Source organism: Arachis hypogaea, chromosome 16 (genome assembly GCF_003086295.3).
Source record: "Arachis hypogaea cultivar Tifrunner chromosome 16, arahy.Tifrunner.gnm2.J5K5, whole genome shotgun sequence".
NCBI classification, from domain to species: Eukaryota; Viridiplantae; Streptophyta; class Magnoliopsida; order Fabales; family Fabaceae; genus Arachis; species Arachis hypogaea.
In genome coordinates, this window is record NC_092051.1 from 22,495,718 (window position 1) to 22,520,143 (window position 24,426).

The 24,426-nt window shown below is 37.3% G+C and overlaps 1 long non-coding RNA gene across 2 annotated transcripts; it reads right to left on the bottom strand.

Annotated features, from left to right (window-relative positions):
- Positions 1-677: 677 nt before the first annotated feature.
- LOC112758496 (uncharacterized) lies at positions 678-1,706 on the bottom strand. 2 transcript variants are annotated; one of them, XR_003179655.3, is made up of 2 exons: positions 1,014-1,706; positions 678-932 (listed from the first exon to the last, which is right to left on the bottom strand). It is a non-coding gene; the product is annotated as an uncharacterized lncRNA (long non-coding RNA). The 2 variants fall into 2 exon arrangements; XR_003179656.3 differs by having other exon boundaries at positions 1,067-1,695.
- Between the last annotated feature and the right edge of the window lie 22,720 nt (positions 1,707-24,426).

Here is a 24,426-nt window from a genome sequence, read left to right on the forward strand (position 1 = left end):
AACCAGTCCATTCAAATCAAAACCACCTTCAAGTTCACTTTTAAAACCAATTCTCTAACTTCTTTCGAACGTCACAAACAGAGTTACCCAATCAAAGTCCAATTTTCTTTAAATCCACTAAAACTTCTCCAATTGAAATCCTCAAGTCAAATTCAAAAACATAAACCCTTTTCACATTTAAAACCGTCTTAAAACATAAGTTTCTTCTAAATGACTTGCTCCCAAAAGAAATATAATACTTTTCTTAAGAAACAAGACTAAGTCATAATTCTCTTTTCAATAATTCATTTCAAAACATAATTCATCACTTTCTTAAATAATTCAAGTAAAATAGTAAAAGTCTTAAACTCATAATTTTTCAAATAACATTTCAATAAAGTCTCGGCTTTTATAGGAATTTCGGCAGCATCTTCCCTAAAACATGGACTTTGCCACCCTTTCCAGGTCCCAACCAAAACATTCCGCAACCCTTTTCAACGGGTTCAAAACCAAATCAGTTCCAAATCAAGCTGATTCCAAAAGTGCATGTCATTTTCATATTTCAAGAAAACCGATTCAAACTCAAATCAAATTTTCAACGAATTAGACTCATTTTCAAAACTTTTAAAGAAACACTTCAAGAACCGTCCGTTTAGCAAAACCAAATAATAATCCAGTCAAACAAACATTCATATCCATCCAAGACAACCAAACAATACATAAGACTTATACAATCACTAAAAGTACATTTTTCATATCAATATCCATTTATAACAATTCCAAATTATAAAGTTTAGTTTTCTGAAAAAACTCCTACCTCAACTCGTCGAAACTCTCAAAACCAAACGCGTCAAACCCTTTTTTTTTTCAATTCATAGTGGCGGCAACCCTTTCAACCGCACCCACGGCAGCAGCAGCCATCAAACACCACATGCAGTCACAGTAACTGGACCCTAAGACATTAACATCACAAAATCCTCAACAAACTATAACAAAACGCTAACAGCCAGGGTTTCGGAATAAGAAAAAATCACCGTATAAAGAGGGAAACAAAAGATGGAGCTACTACAAATCCAACAGCCCTCACCGGCAAGAACGGAACCTAACAGAAATGACGGAAAGTGAAGGCAAGGCAGAACAACCGTGGTGGTCACTCCGGTTAGTACCGACGGTGGCGAGATTTCTCAGAGATGGTACAGCAGCCTCACGGTAAAATCCAACCCACAAAAATAGCGGTGGCGGTGGCCTTTGAGGCGATGGAGGCACCTCCCTCCTCACGGGACTTTCCTCTCTCTGGCCATCATGCTTCTTTCTTCTCCATGAGCTTCACACCCATAGTCGCGACGGAAACAGCGAAGCTACAACAGTGACAATGATGGCCGAGGATCCAGCGACGAGTCCAATGATGATAACGGTGGTAACAGCTTCTCATTGTGGTGCTTCCTCCCTCTCTAAACATCGTCAATGGCGGTACGTGGATCCGATGGCGACGACGATATGTAACTCGGCGATGGTAACTCTCTAGCGGCGGTGACGATCTACAAACGGCGGGCTTGTGGCGGATGCGAGGGACTCCTGCTCCCCTTCCTCAATCGCAGCTTCCCCTCTCTTTTATCTGCTTGATTTTCGTGGGTGAGTGAGTGGGGCGAGGGGCTGTGTGTGGTGTTCGTGTGAGTGAAGACAGTGAAAGTGAGGAGTGGTGGCATGAAGGAGAAAAGGGGGTGAGTGTGTTGCATAATTAGGGTTATGGAGTGTAAATTAGGGTTTGGGTAATAAAGTAATTAAAGACTAAATTTAATCAAATAATAACTATATATAAAAATTATCATTTATTCATTAACTTGCAATTTATTTTCAAATAGTATTTTAATTCAGTAATTAGAGATAATAAAAATTAATTTCTTTTATAATCATAAAATAAAGTTAAAAACTTAATTATTCAACTCAAAGTATATAAAATCTTTATTATTGTTCATTTACTAAAACTTTAAATCATAAATAAGAAATTGGTTAATTTATATATATATAATCTCTTAAAATATAATTTAATTAAATATAATAAATCATAAATAAAATTATTATTTAATTTTTAAAAAATTCGGGGTTTTACATCTCTTTGCAAAGTCGACCAGAAGAATCCAGCTCGAACTATCTTCCTAGCAAGAGACCGTGCTCCGAGATGGTTTCCGCAGACGCTGTTATGTACTTCTTCCATGACTTCTTCTATTCTGCAAGTCGGAACACATTTCAACAAAGGTGTGGACACTCCTCTTCTGTAAAGGACATTCTGTATCAAAGTGTAGTTCTGTGCTTCCCTCCGAATTCTCTTGGCTTCCTTCAGCTCCTCGGGGAGGATGTCAAATTTTAGATATTCGATAAAGGGAGTAATCCATCCGAGGTTTAAGCCGGAGATAAATAGAATGTCTGACTTGTTATCCGACTTGATAACTGAGGGCTCTTTGAGAGTTTCTTGTATTAGACTTCTGTTGTTTTCCCTTGTTTGGTACTTGTCAATTTAGAAAGGGCATCTGCCCTACTATTAAATTTCCGAGTTATATGCCGAACCTCGGTTTCGAGAAATTGATGAAGCTTCTCAAGCGTTTTTTTCCATGTATCTCTTCATGTTGGTGTCTTTTACTTGGTATTCTCCATTGATCTGAGAAGTCACTATTTGAGAATCACTAAAGACCACCACCTTGTTGGCTTCGACTTCTTTGGTGAGTTTCAAGCCTGCAGATATGGCTTCATACTCGACTCGATTATTGGAAGTAGGGAATTCAAACTTCAGGGAAAGCTCTATCCAACTTCATCTTTTTGTATCAGTGTAGAGGCTACTACCTTATCAGCGACAGCTAGGTACAATACGAGTTCTTCTCCCGTTTCTGGCCTACAAAGGATGGGTGGTTGACTTAAAAATTTCTTGAATTTTTGAAAAGCTTCTTCACATTTGGAAGTCCATTAAAATTGGGACCCTTTTTTGAGTAGTGAGAAAAGTGGCAAGGATCTTGAGGCTGATCTTGCCAAAAATCTAGACAGGGCTGCAAGTCGTCCATTCAACTATTGGACTTCTTTCAAACAAGTCGGGCTCCTCATATCAAAAATCGCTCTGTATTTTTTAGGGTTAGCCTCAATTCCCCTATGTGTGAACATAAATCCCAAGAATTTTTCTGCTTCTACTGCAAAGGTGCGTTTGGTGGGATTTAACCTCAACCCATGCTTTCTTATGGTACTGAAGACTTGTGAGAGATCGAATAGAAGATTTTCCTCATCCTTGATTTTTACCAACATGTCATCCATATATACCTCCATTAAGTTTCCGAGGTGAGGTGCGAACATCTTGTTCATCAACCTTTGATATGTGGCACTTGCATTTTTTAATCCAAATGGCATGACCATGTAGCAATAATTTGCTCTGAGTGTGATGAACGACGTCTTTTCCTAGTCTGATTTGTACATTGGGATTTGATTGTATCCCGAGTACGCATCCATGAAGGATAAGTATTGATATCCTGAAGAGGAATCTACCAAAGCATCGATACTGGGAAGGGGATACGGATCTTTTGGGCAAGCTTTGTTGAGGTCGGTATAATAAACACATATCCTCCATTTCCCATTTTGCTTTTTTATCAACACTACATTTGCTAGCCATGTCGGAAACTTGACTTCCCTGACGAATCCGGCTTCTAATAGTGCTTGAACTTGCTCTTCAACCACTTGAGCTCGCTCTGGTCCGAGTATACTCCTTTTCTATTGGATAGGTCGGAAACCAGGATATACTGCCAGTTTATGTGTCATGAGTCTGGGGTCTATTCCAGGTATGTTAGCGGCCTTCCAAGCACAGAGGTCGGAGTTCTCTTGCAGGAGCTTTACAAGTTATTTCTTCAAACCTATCCTTATATTAACTCCTACGTTGGTATGTTTTCCGACCTCTTCTCCAATTTGAACTTCTTCCATCTTTTCTTCAGGCTGTGGTCATAGCTCATCTCTTCTTCGGACTCCTCCGAGCTCAATTGAATTGACTTCTTTATCTTTACCTCGTAGATTCGAACTTTCATTATAACATTTTCTTGCCAGCTTTTGATCTCCCTTAATGGTAGCGATTCCGTCCTGTGTTGGAAATTTTATGCAGAGGTGAGGAGTGGAAACAACAGCTCCCAGTCGATTTAGTGTTGTCCTGTGTAACAACCCTAGTTTTTGAAAATCAAATAATTAATTATTTGTGATTTATTTTATTTGTTGATAATTTTATTTTAAGAAAAATTATTTTACTAAAGGTAATTAAATGGAGTTTCATGATAATTGAAGTTTAAATTAATTAGAATTTTTATATAATCTTTATTAGATATTTGGTACAATTGAAATTATAATTTTGATAATTGAAAAATAAGAAGAATTGTATAATTTAATTTAAATAAATTCTATTTTGAATGAATTATGTTATTAATTTGAACTCCTAGAAATTATTTTATTAGAAATGATTAGATTGATATTTATAAATACTTTAAGTTTACGTCAATTAATATTTATGTACAATTTTTATTATAATTGGTTATTTTATAAATTGAAATTAAATTCTAGTGATAGAAAAATAATGAGAAGTTATATCATTTAATTTGAATGATTAATATTGAGTTTGAACTATATTTTATAATTATATGATTAATATGTTTATTTTATAATTTAAATTAGAAATAATTGATTGAACTTAGCAATATGTTGATAAATAAAGTTTCTAAATATTTTTAATAAAGTACATTTGATTTTAAAATTATCCTACCCTTCAATTTTATCAAAATATCTACTCATATCTATCCTTATTTCTTTATAAAATCCTAATTTCTAACCCTAATTTCCCAAATTGGAAACCCTAAGTTACTAATGAGAAACCCTAACCCTCCCCCACTCTCTTCAGCGCCGTCACCCTCATCACAAGCGTACAGACTCACCCTCTCTCCCTCAACTTCACCGCGGCACACACACACACTCAGGACACCACACTCATTCAGCCCACACCCCTTCTGTCACACACCCACACCTCGTGAACGGAGCTGTACCACGCCCAGCCCGCCTCGCCATCGTCACCGTCATAATTGCCGAAGAAGAGGATGCCGTCGTCGCTGTTCAAGGAGGAAGGAAGAACCGCGCGAGAGCCAAGGGAGGAGGGAACCTTTGCTGTGTCGCCGCCATGCCTCCATTGCCACTGAACGCCGTCAAGCGCGGAGAGAGAGCCAGACACCGCGAGGAAGAAGCCGCTCGTTGCCCTCACAGTCACTGTCGTTGGGCTTGTAAATCGCCGCTGTGACCTATGCGAGAGGAAGAAGCCCGCGACCAGCCTTGTCGCCGTCAGCGCTGTGGGTTGCCGTCGCCATCCTCGCGAGCTGCCACCGCGTCATCGTTACTGAGCCGCAGCGCCGCCGTTGCCTCACTCTGCTGCCTCCGCGTCTCACCAAGCCGCCGCTGGAGGAGGAGCGCTCACCAGTTCTGCCTCTGTCTCTGGGTTCTGTGAGTTGCCGGAGCTCTCTGCCACCGGGAACTAACATTCGAGTTGCCCAGGAAACCACCATTAGAACCACTACTGTTTTGGTCCCGAGCTGCTGTGTTGTTGCCAGAGGAAGGGAACTCATAGGAAAAACGTCACCGAGGCTGCTGCTTGGTTTAATTGCGTTGTTAATGCGACATTGAGGTAGGGGATTTAACGTTTTTATTTTAGAATGCCTATAAAGTTATTCGGATAACTGCAAATAGTTAATAATGTTTAAGGGTTCATTAGTTGACGTGAATTATTTGAAATTTGTTTGAGAATAGTTAGTTGGAGTGATTATTCTTATTTATTATTAGAATTAAATGTGGTTGTGATTACGCTGAATTGTAATTGAAATTAGATGTGGTTGTGAATTGCATTTCAAATTATTGATTTTTGGCAATAAATTGGCTGAGATTCTGATCCTGAATGAATTACTTTGAATTGTTTGATATTGAATTGGAAATTTAATATATTAGGAATGGCTGTAAAATGGATTTGTGACAGGTTGAATTGGTTGAAATGTAGCTGCAAATGGTGATTCAGTTAATTTTACTTATTAAATTGAGATGTGTTGAGCTGATTATTGAAAAGCTGGTGTATGGATAACTGATAATTGAGTTTAGATTATGGCTGTGATTGTGACCAGTTTTGTTGTTGTGAGTGATTAACTAATGAGATTGGTTTTGGTTGGAGATTGTGATTCTTATTGGTTTCAGATTGTTTTGTAATTGCTGAAAATCCTGACATTATTTGAGTATGCTAAATTGGTTGAGTTGTGGCTGTATTCTGATTATTGAGAATAACTGCTTGTTGTTAATTTTAGATATTTGATGTATCGGGATGGCTATGAAACTGATTTGGGATTGGTTGAAAATGGTTTTGATGATTGTTAATGTTAATTCATGACTAATTAGAATTAAGTTTGAGAACAATTAAAAGATTGAAGTTTATTTATTAAATTATTTTCTTGAAATCTGACTTTTATACTAAAATAGTAACGTTAATAATAAATAAACAACTTAAAAACATGGAAGGCTGATTCTTGGAATACTAGTTTATTGAGTTTAATTTTGAAAGAATCCTATGATAAGTGAAAGTTAGTTACAAATTGATGAGGTGAAAGTTGAATGATGGGTTATGTGGGAATTGTGGGTTATGACCGAACTGTTGGCTATTGTAAATTGTGAATTTTCTGACTGATTTGAGAACCTCTTATTTGGTAATTGTTGAGGAAAGGGGGAGACCTGTTGAGAAAGAGGGAACCCGTAAGGGTGGCTAATTTCGAGTTTTAGGGGAGGTGCTGCCGAAATTTTATAAACTCTGAAGTTTTATTTGAAAAGTCATTTTAGAAGATTTGAACTTGGAAAATTATATTATTTGAGTTTTATTTAGGTAAGAAAAGAATTATACTATTTTGAATTTGAATTACTAAGGTTTATGTTTAAGTTTGAATTATTTATAAAAGAAGTTATGTTTTGAGATTTATTCAATATGAAGAGAGTTATGCATGGGGTTTGAAATAAAGGATTACTTTTTAGAAGTTTAATAAATATATAATATTTGAATTTGAATGGTAAAGAGAGATGTTTTTTGAGTCTTTGGAAAGTTAGTAAACTTGAAAAAAAGTTTTATTTGGTTACTTTTAGTAAGAGGGTGATATTTTGAAAAGTATTTAATGAATTTAAATAAATAATTTTCTTGAGTCTTTTGAAAGAAAATTAAACCAGAACATAGTTTTAAAATTGGTTCGAGTTCAGAAGTTGCAAAAGTGGAAGTCGTAAAGTCTGTACAACATGATTGAATAAAGAAAGAGAGAGATATTGTATAAGAATATGTAACTGGAGATGAATAACGAGAATGAAGATATTGTATAAGAATATGTAACTGGAGATGAATAACGAGAATGATAACTTATGATGATAATTACACTGATTCTTTTGAGGAAAGGTATTCAGTTTATGAAATTGTTGGCAAGGACGTGGGTTTTGTCCCGCTTGCGTATTTATGATTATAAAAGAGAATAAAAAGCAGAGGACCTGTTGAAAGGTCATTTGTTGCTTGAGGCAACCCAAGAGATGTGTTTATTCATTTATTGCGTTAAGGCAACACCGGATATACTTGTATGAAGATCTACTGCGTGAAGGCAGTCAGATAGATGGTGGTACGACCACTGAGAACGCTTTCCTGCGGTACAGATCCATATTTTAATTCTGTAAGGCAGAGGGGTTATTTCCTGCTACAGAAGTACCGTGACCACCTGTTCCATTTCTATAGTGGCAGAGGGGTTATTTTCTGTATACAGAAGATGTATCAGCATACATCCCTGCAGTGGCAGATGTGTTATTTCCTGCGTGCAGTGGACCCTGTGGTGGCAGAGGGGTTATTTCCTGTACACAGAGGTATAGCCAACTGGAAAGCCTTACCTAGTCAAAGGACTCCGGGTAACGTCGGGAGCGGGTCTGTAACCGACAAATGAGCTCATTACCTGCACTAGGGCTAGACATGCATCATCCTTATTTGCGCATCTGCATTTGATTGTGTTTGTTTGTTTTATTTCTTGTAATTTGTGTTGCTTGTCTTGTTTCTTTGTGATTGTGCTGTTTGTCTTAGTGACTTGCTTGTGTGTTTGATTAGATATTTTTGTTGATGCTGTGAACTTAGTAAAGTATTGAGGAATGGTATTTGTGAAATGAGGTTTGGGTATATTATTTATGTTGCTGATTTACTTAGTTACTGTGATGGTTGAGGAATGCTATTTGTAGCTGATGAATTGCTAATGCGGTTGAGACTTTATGTAAGTAATATGATTTAAAGAAAGGGATTTAAACGGTTTCAAGTAAGTCTTAAGAAATTTTTGAAAAGGTTTGATAAAGAAAACTACATTGGAAACTTGAGTTAATTATTTGCATGTTAATCATTATTTTTACGGTATTCCCATTCCCTACTGAGAACGTGTGGTTTGTTCTCACCCCAAAATTCTCCACCTTTTCAGTGACACAGGTTCGAAGACACAGTGTGAAGCTACGGGCGATTATAGAATTTATTTATGAGTTAAGTGTGAGTTAATTTGCTTTCATAGAGTTCCCTCGCCCTTATTGCTTAAGATTTATATTTTAGAGTAAAGTATCATTTATGTCCCTAACGTTTGGGGTAAGTCTCAAACATATCCCTAACGTTTTAAACGTCCTATTTGTGTCCCTAACGTTTCTAAATGTAGTCAATGTTATCCTACCGTCAAAATGAGAAACATTTCGCTAACGCCGTTACCTACGTGGATGCTGAGGTTGTAAGCCCAAAGCGTTAGGGAGACACGTCTGCCTCTTCGCGCCCATTATACCATTCACTGAAGGAAATACGAAACGTTGAAGAAACAGAGCACCTCAACGCTAGTGTGTTCCTTCCGGTTCTCCTCACCACACACGTCTGACACCTCTTCGAGGGTGATCGCAGGGAGGGGCTACAAGGTTGTTGGCGAGTTGCGGTTGCTTGTGTTGCATGAAAGATCGCACCTTTGGTCTGGCGACAGAGAGGTTTCCTTCGACCAGGTATGTACTAGGAAGAAATTTTGTTTCTTGGGTTTGTATGTAGTAGTTTGATAAAGAACAAAGGTCATATAGGAGATTGTTTACACGTTAGGGTTTATTTGAATTCATGTATTCCCAGAGAAATGTTGGCTGCGTACGTTAGTTAGGGCATGAAATGACTTGTTTTTGGTTTATCAATATGTGCTTATGAATTTACTAGTTTCACTTTGCTGATCTGATGTAACAGGGTCTGTAGTTTTTAGGATGAGTTATTTTAGTGTGACAGTTTACCACCATGGAAGCTTTGGTCTTGAAGGTGGGCTTTTGAAGTATTTGGGTGGGGAGACAACTGTGATAGACTACTGTAATGAAGATGAGTGGAGCCTGATTGAGGTTTATGACATAGTAAGCAGACAAGGGTATCTGAAAAAAGACATTGCAGCAATGTGGTACAAATCACTGGGAGGGAGTACAGAAGAAGGCTTAAGGATGCTGCGAACAGACAAAGATGCAATGGATATGGCTAATATTGGGGTTAGGGAGGATATGGTGGAGCTGTATGTAGTTCATAAACCTAGTGATATCCATGAAGAGGTTGAAGATGTAGACATCTTAGGGAGTACTGAAACTACCATGCAGGAGCAGGCTTGTGGCTCTAATGGGCCAGGCCCAATTGTAACCTTTGAGGCCCATTCAGCAAGACATGTGGAGACAAATTCTGGCCCAACTGTGGAGGAAGTGAATGTGGGTGAGAAAGATGGCAATGATGAATCAGATGAGGAAGAAGAGGGTAGTGATGGCAGCGAGGACGAGGACTATACTCCCAAGGGTGGTGTAGATGACAGTAGTGATTCATGGAGTTCTGATTCCAGAAATGGTTACTGCTCAGAAGATAGTGTAGCTGAGGTTGTGTTTGGGGACAGTGATGATGATAAGGAAGGGGCTGAGGGGTTAGTTGATGTTGACATCAGGGTAGGGGATACAAGAGAGGCTGGCACAACTGAAACCCAAACTGATGCAGCAAAAGAGAGCAGGGGTGACAATGACAGAGGTAAGGAGAAGGTTGCTGCAGGTTTAGGGGATGAGGAAGAAGGATATGAATCTGAAGATTTTCTTGATGTGCCTATTGTTGGTGATGATGAGGATGATAACAATGTTGCCAAGAGGTATCCTTTGCACAAGCAGCTAAAGGACATGAGTGAGTACAAGTGGGAGATTGGGACTCTATATGTATCAAGAGAGGAGTTTAAGGATTGTGCTACTGCCTATGCTGTACATACTGGGAGGGGTTTGAGGTTTGATAAGGTTGATCTTCGGAGAGTGAAAGTCACTTGCGTAGAGGGTTGTAACTGGTTTGCATACTGTGGGAAGATGAAGAATGAGCAAACATGGCAACTAACCAGCTGCCACAACAAGCATAGCTGTTCTAGGGAGTTGAAAATTGGGATTATGCATGCAAAATGGTTGAGCAAGGTGTTTCTGAACAAAATTGCTGAGAATCCAAAGATAAAGCTGTCCACACTAATGAAGAAGGCATACAGTAAGTGGAATGTAGAGCTGACTAAGTCTAAAGCTGCCCGGGTTAAGCAGTTTGCTCTTGATGAGTTACAAGGAACGTACATAGAGCAGTATCGGAGGCTCTATGACTACTGTCATGAATTGCTGAGGTCTAACCCGGGTTCTACAGTGAAGTTGCAAGTGGAGAGACCACCAGAGTTTGCTTCAGAGAGACCAAAACCTGGTGTGGATTTAAGGCCTAAGTTTCAGAGACTCTATGTGTGCCTTGATGCATGCAAGAAGAGCTTCATGGCTTGCCGTCCAATAATTTGCCTGGACGGGTGCTTCATCAAGACACCATATGGAGGTCAGCTTCTCACTGCTATTGGCTGGGACCCGAACGACCAGATGCTGCCAATAGCCTATGCAGTGGTTGAAGCAGAGACGAAGGACACATGGACCTGGTTCCTTACCAATCTGTGTGATGACTTTGGCTATGACAAGATAAGGAGCTGCACCTTCATGTCTGACCAACAGAAGGTACTTGTTTCTAAACTTAGTTTTAAGGACCTACTTCATTGAACCTACTATTAGTTTTAGTTGTGTGTGCTGCTGTTTGAACTGTAGGGTTAAATTCTTGTAGTGTATGCTGGTGTTTGAATTGTAGGGTTAAAATATTTGTAGTGTATGCTGGTGGAGCCTAGATAATGGAGAATGGCTGAAATACAAAGTCTAGATAATGGAGCCTACACCCACCTGATGGAGATACCGACAAAATATTGGTGCCGGCACAAGTTTGGGACTTGGTCTAAGTGTGACACCTTGGTAAACAATATGTGTGAGGTATTTAACTCTGTAATTGTGGATGCGAGAGAGAAACCAATAGTCAGCATGCTTGAAGACATCAGAGTATACATAATGAGGCGTTGGGCTGATAATAGGGATCGTATAATTGAATACCCAAGAGAAGTATTGCCCCGAATCAGGATTAAGGTTGAGAAACAGGCTGATGCAAGTGGTAAGTGGGTGAGCACGTATGCTGGTCGTGACAAGTATGAGGTTACAAGTATCCATAGAGGCAAAGAGAAGTTCGTTGTTGATTTGAAGAATCATGAGTGTTCGTGCAGGAAGTTTCAACTCTCTGGGATCCCCTGTGCTCATGCAATGACCTGCATCAGGAAGATGTGCTTCAACGTTGACAACTTTGTTGCGAACTGTTACAAGAAAGCAACCTATACTGAATGCTACCAGCATGTGATATATCCCTTGAATGGCCCCAACCTATGGGAGAAGACACCCTTTGATGACGTTTTGCCACCAATATACAGGAAACCCATTGGGAGGCCTAAACTGAAACGTAACAAGGCTGCAGATGAGAACCCAACTAGGGGAGGAGTGTCTCGCGAAGGGCAGAATCAGAAGTGCTCCTATTGTTTTGCTAGAGGTCACAACAAACGGACCTGTCCAAAGAAGCGTAAAGTAGCTGCAACTGCATCGGTAAGCACTGTTAGTTATGGCTTCATTTTTTTAATTGCACTTATAGAATATGATATGAGATTCTGGTGTTGTGGCTGTTTTTTAGGCAAATAAAGTAGCTGGATCCACAAGAAGAGCTTCCAGATTCAAGTCTAGCACTACCACTAGCACTATCTCAAGCACTATCTCCAGCCAGGGCTCTAAGCAATCCCAAGCTGCTGCAAAGAAGACCACTGTCACAAGGCCAAAGAGAAAATCTTCTTCTAATCATGTCAGTTCACAACAGTCTCAGGCTACTTCAAAAAAGGCTAAGTTGACTCCATCCACCACAAGTCTGAGGGTGCTGCCAAGCCCATCGAAGCACATCAGCAAATCCCAACTGAAATTCATGGCTAGGACACCTCCCAAAGCATGGAAAAAGATGTGACGACTATAATGTCTGCTGTTTTATGTTTTAAGGCTACTTATTTATGAGTAAAGGAATTCTGTTTAGTATCTTTAGAGTGTATGGAAACTAGTTTTAAGACACTAGTATGTTATTGCAGACCATTACTATGGAGCAAAGTATGTTGCTCTTGTTTTGTTATTTTGCTTTCAATCTTTTGTGCTTGTATCCAATGACAGCTTTATGGTTAATCATTAAGTAATATATTACAGAAATCCTTGTTCTCATCCTATTGACTAGCTTGATTTAAATATATTGCAAAACCCAAAACTTGATTTCATTCAACTCTTTCACTGAAACAACATTGAATATGCACAAAACTAGCCTTTCTTCAACCAAAACTTACAAAAATATCATTGCATTACAATATCATTCAGTTCAACAAAATAGCAACTACTTCAACATCACTACTATTTCTAAGCCAACATACAGAACACAATTTAGCCATCTAACAATTTTCTCCTAAAACTCATTATAACCAGCAACATCATTCTAGTGACAGTCTCCCAAATTTGGTTCCTGTTGTTTTCTCAAACACCAGTATTAGTGCAATTGTCCATCCAACCAAAGCAACTCCCACTGCAACCATGAACCTGAACTCCACCATATCCAGTTTGCCCTTCAAATTTCTGACCTTCATTCTTAACCTAGAAACTTGTGACGGATCCTCCTCTGGTTCAGCCCATACGAAGTAGCCACATTCTTCACCAACCTATACAAAACAGGACACGGCCGATTCACTCCCATTGATGGTCAAAACACAAAACTCAACAACAAAAAAGGACATGGCTAAAGCTCACCCCGAAGTTAACGCAACCCCAGAACCTCCGCCCAGGATTTTCTGCCGTCGACGACGTTGCGAGCACAGGCCGTTCTCCACAGTAACATGTTGTCCTCCTTCGACGTGCTAGGTTTCTACTTCGTGTGGCTTGCTTGCTGCCTTGGGTCGCTTCAGATTGGCATGCTTCGTGCTCCATCTTCTCTCATGCAGGCGGAATCGCCCTTCAGAGGCGGCGCATGTGCAACAAGAATCAAGGATTTGGGGATTAGGGTTATGAAGAGGACCCTCTGCTTCTCTGCTTCACATTTATGTTTTTTTTTAATTGAATAACGGTCAGAAAACATGCACTGCCACCGTGTCACATAACGTCCACGTAGGCCACGGCGTTAGCGAAATGTTTCTCATTTTGACGGTAGGATAACATTGACTACATTTAGAAACGTTAGGGACACAAATAGGACGTTTAAAACGTTAGGGATAGGTTTGAGACTTACCCCAAACGTTGGGGACATAAATGATACTTTACTCTATATTTTATACAGAGGGATAGGATTTGTATCTGAGTTTTACTTGAAATCTTTTGTATGACAGATATTATTATTAATAATTATGTGATTATTACTACTTTGAAATGTTTGATATATGATTTTGATAATCAAAAACAAAATTTTTCTGGAATTTTTTTTATAAAACTGAAACGCAATATCGAATTAAAGGCTCAATAGTAAATAGTTAATAAAGGAAAGCAGGTTGGTAACGCCTCACTTTCGGTACGATCATGACGTTCTGGAAGTTGGGTCGTTACAAATGGTATCAGAGCAGTTCGTTCCTGTTAGAGCCTTGGGAATGGACTGACTATGCTTCACTGCATACTCTGAGTGTCTGCCATGCTTTGTGACTTGTTCTGATAACAAGAGTTTGAGTTTTATATGCATGACTGTCTGATGATCAACGCTGTTAGTCTACCATTGCATGCTTCATGGTATTAGGTCTGGCCAACTTAATACTAATGATTTATGTATATGGGAACACTAATGAGTTATCATAGACGAAATAGAAAAATAGGTAATACGATTCACGGGGTTTGGGAGCGTTAGAAGTTATGAAGTTAGCTTCGATTCGACGTATAATCTTTATTCGTGCCACATAAACTCGTGCCATCTTTTTCTTAGTTGCTTTCATTAGAATTCTCTAGTTTGAATTTCCTCCTTAGAATGTGATTTGATTGTTTCCCAACCATACCTTGTCATTCTTGTATATCTTTGCTTGCCTATGAATCTGATTGCTTACTTAGCTCTTTGAATATTCATCCTTGACATTGCCTATACTTTTGTCCATATATTCTGCTTTCTTTGATTTCAGTTTGAATTTATTTTATTCTAGCAATTTTCGAGGGCGAAAATTTTTCTAAGGTGGGTAAAATGTAACAACCCTAGTTTTTGAAAATCAAATAATTAATTATTTGTGATTTATTTTATTTGTTGATAATTTTATTTTAAGAAAAATTATTTTACTAAAGTTAATTAAATGGAGTTTCATGATAATTGAAGTTTAAATTAATTAGAATTTTTATATAATCTTTATTAGATATTTGGTACAATTGAAATTATAATTTTGATAATTGAAAAATAAGAAGAATTGTATAATTTAATTTAAATAAATTCTATTTTGAATGAATTATGTTATTAATTTGAACTCCTAGAAATTATTTTATTAGAAATGATTAGATTGATATTTATAAATACTTTAAGTTTACGTCAATTAATATTTATGTACAATTTTTATTATAATTGGTTATTTTATAAATTGAAATTAAAGTCTAGTGATAGAAAAATAATGAGAAGTTATATCATTTAATTTGAATGATTAATATTGAGTTTGAACTATATTTTATAATTATATGATTAATATGTTTATTTTATAATTTAAATTAGAAATAATTGATTGAACTTAGCAATATGTTGATAAATAATATTTCTAAATATTTTTAATAAAGTACATTTGATTTTAAAATTATCCTACCCTTCAATTTTATCAAAATATCTACTCATATCTATCCTTATTTCTTTATAAAATCCTAATTTCTAACCCTAATTTCCCAAATTGGAAACCCTAAGTTACTAATGAGAAACCCTAACCCTCCCCCACTCTCCTCAGCGCCGTCACCCTCATCACAAGCGTACAGACTCACCCTCTCTCCCTCAGCTTCACCGCGGCACACACACACACTCAGGACACCACACTCATTCAGCCCACACCCCTTCTGTCACACACCCACACCTCGTGAACGGAGCTGCACCACGCCCAGCCCGCCTCGCCATTGCCGCCGTCATTATTGCCGACGAAGAGGACGCCGTCGTCGCTGTTCAAGGAGGAAGGAAGAACCACGCGAGAGCCAAGGGAGGAGGAAACCTTTGCTGTGTCACCGCCATGCCTCCATTGCCACCGAACGCCGTCAAGCGCGGAGAGAGAGCCAGACACCGCGAGGAAGAAGCCGCTCGTTGCCCTCACAGTCACTGTCGTTGGGCCTGTAAATCGCCGCTGTGACCTATGCGAGAGGAAGAAGCCCGCGACCAGCCTTGTCGCCGTCAGCGCTGTGGGTTGCCGTCGCCATCCTCGCGAGCTGCCACCGCGTCATCGTTACTGAGCCGCAGCGCCGCCGTTGCCTCACTCTGCTGCCTCCGCGTCTCACCAAGCCGCCGCTGGAGGAGGAGCGCTCACCAGTTCTGCCTCTGTCTCTGGGTTCTGTGAGTTGCCGGAGCTCTCTGCCACCGGGAACTAACATTCGAGTTGCCCAAGAAACCACCATTAGAACCACTACTGTTTTGGTCCCGAGCTGCTGTGTTGTTGCCAGAGGAAGGGAACTCATAGGAAAAACGTCACCGAGGCTGCTGCTTGGTTTAATTGCGTTGTTAATGCGACATTGAGGTAGGGGATTTAACGTTTTTATTTTAGAATGCCTATAAAGTTATTTGATAACTGCAAATAGTTAATAATGTTTAAGGGTTCATTAGTTGACGTGAATTGTTTGAAATTTGTTTGAGAATAGTTAGTTGGAGTGATTATTCTGATTTATTATTAGAATTGAATGTGGTTGTGATTACGCTGAATTGTAATTGAAATTAGATGTGGTTGTGAATTGCATTTCAAATTATTGATTTTTGGCAATAAATTGGCTGAGATTCTGATCCTGAATGAATTACTTTAAATTGTTTGATATTGAATTGGAAATTTAATATATTAGGAATGGCTGTAAAATGGATTTGTGACAGGTTGGAATTGGTTGAAATGTAGCTACAAATGGTGATTCAGTTAATTTTACTTATTAAATTGAGATGTGCTGAGCTGATTATTGAAAAGCTAGTGTATGGATAACTGATAATTGAGTTTAGATTATGGCTGTGATTGTGACCAGTTTTGTTGTTGTGAGTGATTAACTAATGAGATTGGTTTTGGTTGGAGATTGTGATTCTTATTGGTTTCAGATTGTTTTGTAATTGCTGAAAATCCTGACATTATTTGAGTATGCTAAATTGGTTGAGTTGTGGCTGTATTCTGATTATTGAGAATAACTGCTTGTTGTTAATTTTAGATATTTGATGTATCGGGATGGCTATGAAACTGATTTGGGATTGGTTGAAAATGGTTTTGATAGTTGTTAATGTTAATTCATGACTAATTAGAATTAAGTTTGAGAACCATTAAAAGATTGAAGTTTATTTATTAAATTATTTTCTTGAAATCTGACTTTTATACTAAAATAGTAATGTTAATAATAAATAAACAACTTAAAAACATGGAAGGCTGATTCTTGGAATACTAGTTTATTGAGTTTAATTTTGAAAGAATCCTATGATAAGTGAAAGTTAGTTACGAATTGATGAGGTGAAAGTTGAATTGATGGGTTATGTGGGAATTGTGGGTTATGACCGAACTGTTGGCTATTGTAAATTGTGAATTTTTTGACTGATTTGAGAACCTCTTATTTGGTAATTGTTGAGGAAAGGGGGAGACCTGTTGAGAAAGAGGGAACCCGTAAGGGTGGCTAATTTCGAGTTTTAGGGGAGGTGCTGCCGAAATTTTATAAACTTTGAAGTTTTATTTGAAAAGTCATTTTAGAAGATTTGAACTTGGAAAATTATATTATTTGAGTTTTATTTAGGTAAGAAAAGAATTATACTATTTTGAATTTGAATTACCAAGGTTTATGTTCAAGTTTGAATTATTTATAAAAGAAGTTATGTTTTGAGATTTATTCAATATGAAGAGAGTTATGCATGGGGTTTGAAATAAAGGATTACTTTTTAGAAGTTTAATGAATATATAATATTTGAATTTGAATGGTAAAGAGAGATGGTTTTTGAGTCTTTAGAAAGTTAGTAAACTTGAAAAAGAGTTTTATTTGGTTACTTTTAGTAAGAGGGTGATGTTTTGAAAAGTATTTAACGAATTTAAAATAAATAATTTTCTTGAGTCTTTTGAAAGAAAATTAAACCAGAAAATAGTTTTAAAATTGGTTCGAGTTAAGAGGTTGCAAAAGTGGAAGTCGTAAAGTCTGTACAACATGATTGAATAAAGAAAGAGAGAGATATTGTATAAGAATATGTAACTGGAGATGAATAACGAGAATGAAGATATTGTATAAGAATATGTAACTGGAGATGAATAACGAGAATGATAACTTATGATGATAATTACACTGATTCTTTTGAGGAAAGGTATTCAGTTTATGAAATTGTTGGCAAGGACGTGGGTTTTGTCCCGCTTGCGTATTTATGATTATAAAAGAGAATAAAAAGTAGAGGACCTGTTGAAAGGTCATTTGTTGCTTGAGGCAACCCAAGAGATGTGTTTATTCATTTGTTGCGTTAAGGCAACACCGGATATACTTGTATGAAGATCTACTGCGTGAAGGCAGTCAGATAGATGGTGGTACGACCACTGAGAACGCTTTCCTGCGGTACAGATCCATATTTTAATTCTGTAAGGCAGAGGGGTTATTTCCTGCTACCGAAGTACCGTGACCACCTGTTTCATTTCTGTAGTGGCAGAGGGGTTATTTCCTGTATACAGAAGATGTGTCGGCATACATCCCTGCAATGGCAGATGTGTTATTTCCTGCGTGCAGTGGACCCTGTGGTGGCAGAGGGGTTATTTCCTGTACACAGAGGTATAGCCAACTGGAAAGCCTTACCTGGTCAAAGGACTCCGGGTAACGTCGGGAGCGGGTCTGTAACCGACAAATGAGCTCATTACCTCCACTAGGGCTAGACATGCATCATCCTTATTTGCGCATCTGCATTTGATTGTGTTTGTTTGTTTTATTTCTTGTAATTTGTGTTGCTTGTCTTGTTTCTTTGTGATTGTGCTGTTTGTCTTAGTGACTTGCTTGTGTGTTTGATTAGATATTTTTGTTGATGCTGTGAACTTAGCAAAATTTGAGGAATGGTATTTGTGAAATGAGGTTTGGGTATATTATTTATGTTGCTGATTTACTTAGTTACTGTGATGGTTGAGGAATGCTATTTGTAGCTGATGAATTGCTAATGCGGTTGAGACTTTATGTAAGTAATATGATTTAAAGAAAGGGATTTAAACGGTTTCAAGTAAGTCTTAAGAAATTTTTGAAAAGGTTTGATAAAGAAAACTACATTGGAAACTTGAGTTAATTATTTGCATGTTAATCATTACTTTTACGGCATTCCCATTCCCTACTGAGAACGTGTGGTTTGTTCTCACCCCAAAATCCTCCACCTTTTCAGTGACACAGGTTCGAAGACACAGTGTGAAGCTGCGGGCGATTATAGAATTTATTTATGAGTTAAGTGTGAGTTAATTTGCTTTCATAGAGTTCCCTCGCCCTTATTGCTTAAGATTTATATTTTATACAGAGGGATAGGATTTGTATCTGAGTTTTACTTGAAATCTTTTGTATGACAGATATTATTATTAATAATTATGTGATTATTACTACTTTGAAATGTTTGATATATGATTTTGATAATCAAAAACAAAATTTTTCTAGAATTTTTTTTATAAAACTGAAACGCAATATCGAACTAAAGGCTCAATAGTAAATAGTTAATAAAGGAAAGCAGGTTGGTAACGCCTCACTTTCGGTATGATCATGACGTTCTGGAAGTTAGGTCGTTACATCCTGCCAATTAGGGCATTGTAGATTAAAGCTACATCCACAATAATGTAGTTGATGTTTAGGGTTTTTGACCTCAATCCCTTTCCAAAAGTAATATATAGGGAAATAAACCCTAATAGCCTAATCGGCGTATCTCCAAGATCAAAAAGAGTATCCAGGTAGGATTTTAATTCCCTTTCTTCGAACCCTATCTTGTCGAATACAGGTTTGAACAATATGTCGGTCGAGCTTCCTTGGTCCACTAAAGTCCTGTGTAAATTTGCATTAGCAAGTATCATGGTGATTACAATGGGGTCATCATGCCCAGATGTTATTCCTTGCACGTCCTCTTTTGTGAAAGAGATAGTTGGTAGATCGGGAGTCTCTTCTCCGACGTAGTAGACTTCTTTCAAATATCTCTTTCGAGACGACTTGGTCACTCCTCCGCCGGCGAAACCTCCTGCTATCATGTGGACATTTCACTCTGGAGTTTATGGGGGCTGACCTCTTCTGCTGATTTCTTCATCTCTCTTCCTCTTTCCATGACCGTTCGACCTATCCATGAGATATCTATTTAACCGACTTTCCCTGCCTAGTTTTTCTATCACATTTTTTAAGTCGTACCAGTCATTTATAGAGTGCCCGTACAGCTTGTAGTACTCACAATATTCATTACGGCTTCTACCCTTTTTATTTTTGATTGGGCACGAGGGGGAGGGGAGCTTCTCAGTATGGCAAATTTTTTTGTAGATATCCGCGAGAGAAACTCGTAGCGAAGTGTAGTTGTGATACCTCCTAGGTTTCTCCGAGCTAAATTATTCTTTTTTCTTGGGCTCCTTTTTCTTTTCCCATGCCTGATGACGATTCCCTAGTCGCCAATTTGATTCTCGCAGCCTGACATTTTCTTCCATATTGATGTATTTTTCAGCATGTTCCTATACATCGCTCAAAGAAGTCGGGTGTCTTTTTGAGATAGACTGGAAAAAGGGGCTTTCTCGGAGACCATTGACTAGTCCAATTATTATTGCCTCAGTGGGTAAGTCTTGGATTTTCAAACATGTCTTGTTGAATCTCTCCATATAGTCTCTAAGGGATTCGCCGACTTTCTCTTTGAGTCTAAGTAGACTGGGTGCATGCTTGACCTTGTCCTTTTGAATTGAAAACCGCGTGAGAAATTTTCGCACAAGGTCGTTGAAACTAGTAACCGACCTAAGTGGAGGCTGTCAAACCATTTCATGACCGACTTCGTTAAGGTTGTCAGGAAGGCCTTGCAGCGAGTAGCATCTGAGATGTCAGCCAAGTACATCCAACTTTTTAAGTTACTTAGGTGGTGCCTCGGGTCGGTCGTCCCGTCATAAAGATTTATGTCTGGCCTTTTGAAGTTTCTAGGAACTCTAGCCCGCATGATGTCTTCAGTGAAAGGATCTTCTCCTCCCAATGGGGTATTTTTCCGAGTTGTGTGCGAATTCCTACCTCAGAGGTTGGATTCCAACTTTGAGAGCTTTTCTTCCAACTCTCTTCGTCGTTTAATTTCTCTTCTTAGGTTTCTCTCTGCCTCATGTTGTTACTCTAACTCCTGCTCTAGTTGTTCGAGTCGACCATGATGTCCATGATGCACCCCATGAGGTCAATGGAATGGGGTTGGTTCTCTCCTTTCGGGTAACGAACCTCGGAAGGGATTCTTCTGTGATGATGATCGCCCGACACGCCTTCCCCGTGCAGTTCCTTCATCCTTGGAGGAGGTACCACAAGGGTGTGGTCATTGTTGATAATGTCTTGGTATTCTGGATACGATTCAAACACTATACGTCCGTCTTCAGGATGATCGTCCGCCATAGAATGCTGATTTCCAAGTCCCTGGCAATGGCTCCAATGTTTCGAGGGTTACTTGAAACGGGATCGTGTCTGGGCTTGAACATGAGGTCCAAGCTCTTAGTGAGGTGGTTTCCGACTTAACTGTGTCAGACAACCGTCGTTCGAGTTGTTTGTGAGGAGATGGGGGGTGGTACTTGCAAAACACTCCGATACCTAAGTCAACAAGGGTTTTAGCAGGTTTATAGAGTATTAGGACTTAAGTATACGTGAGAGTGTTAGGATATTTATAGGTAATGAGCCAATAACTACCGTTAGAGTAGTTCTCCTATTGATAGAGGTTACAGAGGATAACCGCCCTTTTATCAAGGGGTTGTTAAGATCTCTCTTTTAGAAGTGGGGAGAGATATTAGGGGTTAGTTATAACTCTTTTAAAGGTGAGAGTTATTACTTTGTAGCACTTTTATCTGACCTATTGAAAAGTCGGCTAGGCGATAACTGTATTTTAGGCTTTTCCTACTTTTGGATCTAGCTGAATGTTTTAGGTCAGATATAAACAACTATTAATTTTAAGGACTATTTTAAACTTTGAGTGCAATGTCAAATATCACTTTTGACTCATTAAAATTCATTAAATTAATGTTTCGTATAGAAGATATATGCACAAAAACCATATGTGCGGATGGAAAATAGGGGTTGTAGGTGCAATGTACGCATTATTCTTGGATATAATATACAACTTTATCATTGCAATTCTGATAAGTTTTGTCTACCCTCCTTCATAATGTCTAATTAAGAAGTTCCATTCACATGGACACGGGTTGGCTTTATACGAAAATAAAAAATTTGTATAAAATGGTTGATGATTTCTGCACGTCAACCATGCAGAAGGTTTTATGTAATGTATCGGTGAATTTTCAATATTGGAATTTGTTACCTCGGTTTCAGCCTATAAATGATCACATATATTGACAAATGGACTGCCATATACATACACACACATTCATCCTTAGCTTTTAGTCTAACGATACAGAATACAAAGAGCAGTCATGATTACTTGATCCCGCTTTTATAGCCTTATAGGCATGCTTTTACTCAATCTATACTTTGTTTAAATCTTATAAATTAAGTTCAATTTGTTCTACAAACGTATCATAGGACAATGAGAGTTTAGGCCACATGTGAGCATCGCCATCATACTACTTTATTATAATATAATGAGTATGTTCACGATTTCGAACGTGAGCTATACGATTTGGCGAAAAGAAACTAGTTACTTAATTAACTTGGTGGTTGGATCGAAAGCAATAAGAAAAATTAGGCAGTGTTAAGCTGAAATGGAGAAGCTTGGTGCCCCATCATTGTGATTTTGCAAAGTAAAAAGGGAGCTTCCACCGATGGATGCTTTCTTCTACTTTTTAATCTCTTAACAGCTAGATTCCACAACATATTAGAAAAGAGAATTTCGGTTTCCTCTTTTTCCTAACTACCTTCTACAGCACTAGCCATTTACTCCTTTTATGTATTATTATCAGTTAATTTTTAAGAGTCGGCTGGTTGGTTGGTGATTGAATTTTTTATTTTTTTGTTTTTTCATGTGGAACATATATGGGCACTTTGGAATCATGGCAACAGAGCATGTGCCCGTGTCTGCTTCAAGCATGGTTGTTGATTTAACCATGCTATCCGGGTAATTTATTTAAGAAAAATGTTACACAATCAACTGTTTTTTATATTTAATTTATATTTAAAATATTATTATTAATTATTTATTTAACTAAAAATATTAGTATCTTTTTTGTTTGGATTTTGGTTTTTTTTTTATCTCAGATAGAAACGGTTGCCCAAATTTATATCAAAATTTTAATTTGGAGAGTAAATACGATTCTTCTTAAAGAGTTTAACTTTAACCTTGGGACTTATCGATTATAAGTGTCGAAATAAACTTTACTAGTAGTGGAAAAGAAATAGAAACTTTGTATTATTGACCGGGTGAAATTTTAAAATATTTTCAATGGAGTGTTTTTAGAGTATCACTTTTGATACTTTCAAGAAGTGAATTGATTTAGAATTGAAATCTATATTGAAGTTGATTTATGAAATGAAACAAGTATTACCTTAGAGATACCGTATCACCTTGATAGAAAACCAATAAAATTTTGTCACTCATATAATTATGTTGATAAAATAATTAAAAAATATAAAATTCTAAATGAACTAAGGACTTTTTTTGAGTTATCTTTTTTTAAAAGATCTTATGGAAAAGTATAAGTAATTTTATATTTGGGTATCTCATGTAAAAATATCTTTTTATCTATCAATTATGTTTGGGTATAATAATATAAAAGTACTTTTTGTTTATTTATTATATGAAAAACATAATTTTTTTAAGGAAAAAAGATCTTTTAAAAAAAGATGTAAATTACAGCTTCTCAAAAAAGATTTTTTTTATTGTTCTAGTACTTTTACTTTTACTACTAGAAATTTGTCAAACACATTAAAAAATAAAAAAAAGATCTTTTTTCAATAATAACGTCCAAACAAACACTAAGACTAAGCATTAGAGAAGCAAATTTCACTTTTAACTTCAAATTATTATTTATAATATATGGTCCTACAAATGTTCTTGTAGGACCCAAAATAAAACTAAAATTAGAACTAGTATTAGAGATGCTCTTGCAAACAAATTTTTTTAAAAAATGTAAATGGAAATAAAATTAAACATGATCTAAAATAGAATAGCTAGAAGTAAAGAAAGACTTAATACTGAAAAATAGTTAAAGAAATAAAAGAGATAATTCAAAGAATTAAAAGACAAATCGAAAGTAAAAATGAACAATGAAAGAAATAATTTTCGACACGCAGATACACTTACACTCTATGTTCTTCTATAGTATCTGTGTGATTGGAAATTTATCAGGATTTTGGTGTGATTTTGTATATAGAAATTCCATCGCCAGTTCGTGATTCTTCTATTTATAGGCAAGATTCTTCAGCTCTAAACCTTGTTCCTTGGTCATGAAGAAATTCACCCGATGTTCTGGTTATGCTTGACCTCCAAGATATTAATCCATATTTTATATCTATTTGGAATTCAAGTATATCACCCACATCCTGAGAGCTGTTATTAATTTGGATGAATTAAATATTTAAGTACTTTTAATTGTAATCTCTTTTTATGTGTGTCTTCAATTGTCTTTACTCTGTTATTTTAAAATATTGTTAAGTGTTTTTCTCCAATTTTAACTTTGTGAT